This window comes from Gekko japonicus, unplaced genomic scaffold (assembly GCF_001447785.1).
Source record: "Gekko japonicus isolate JY-2015 unplaced genomic scaffold, Gekko_japonicus_V1.1 scaffold4499, whole genome shotgun sequence".
Lineage (NCBI taxonomy): Eukaryota > Metazoa > Chordata > Lepidosauria > Squamata > Gekkonidae > Gekko > Gekko japonicus.
In genome coordinates, this window is record NW_015160361.1 from 75832 (window position 1) to 77086 (window position 1255).

Below are 1255 nucleotides of genomic sequence, written 5' to 3' on the forward strand. Positions count from 1 at the left end.
CAAGAAGACAGAGCACCCCTGCACCCCCCCCCCCACTGAGAGTTCCTATCTGTTGTTGTTGTTGTTCAGTCGCACACTCTTCGCGACCCCATGGACAAGATCTTGGTGCTGGGGGGGGCAACAGTATGGAGGGGCTCCTGGTGTCCTCCTGGCCCCACTGCTGGACCTCCTGGTGGCCCCCTGGTGTTTCTGGCCCCCACTGTGTGAGACAGAGAGTGTTGGACTGGATGGGCCATTGGCCTGACCCAGCATGGGCTTCTCTCTTATGTTCTCTTATGTCCGGAGCAAGGGATGCTCTGTCTTCTTGGTGCTTGGGGGGTGGGGGACAGTGGGGAGGGGCTTCTGGTGTCCCGGCCCCACTGCTGGACCTCCTGATGGCCCCTGGTATTTTTGGGCCAGAGGCTCCGTCTTCCGCTGCATTACGCCCGCCACACACGGGCCTTTGCTTCCACGGCAGGGGCCACGAAAGGGGTGGGTGGATTTTGGGGCCTAACTCGGAGCAACGTGTCCCCTTCGTCTTTTGGCCCTGCAAGCCCCGCAGTCCTCCTGAAGCTGGTGGCCAATTTTGCAGCACCTACCATTGTTTTCCAAGGATTTATGCCTGCCACAAACAGACCCCATTGACTTTGTTAGCTGTCGTGGATCTTCCGGGCTGTCTGGCCTTGGTCTTGGCATTGTAGGACCTGCCGTTTCGCCAGCAGCTGTGACTGGCATCCTCAGGGGTGTAACACAGAAAGATGGAGGACTCTCTGGCACCTTGACTTCATTTGCATGTAGTGAGGCAAGAGACCGAAAGGGTGCTCACATTGATTGATTGATTGATTGATTGATTGATTGCGCTTCCATCTCGCCCTCTCGGCTCTGGTCACTTTATGAGAAGAGATTAATTCTTTCCTAATCTGGATGGCCCGGAGGGTGGGGCTGGCCTGATGTTGTCCGATCTTGAAAGCTCAGTAGGGCCAGCCCCCCCCCCCGGCTAACCTCCGGGTGGGAGGCGGCCAAGGGGTCCTCTTCCAAGAGCCCTAGAGGAGGGCCCCGGCGGCGAGGCCAAGCTCAGCACCTCTCCGAAACTAAGCAGGGTTTGGGGTGGTGAGTTGGGAGGCCTCCAGGCCAGGCAGACCCCCATGGGGAGACCACCTCGGAAGAATGTCTGCTGGCACACCGAAGCCGAGACCCAGAATTCAACTTTGTTGGTCTTAAGGTGCCGCTGGACTCCTGTTTCAGATCAACACGACGACCCCCCCCTTCCCCATTA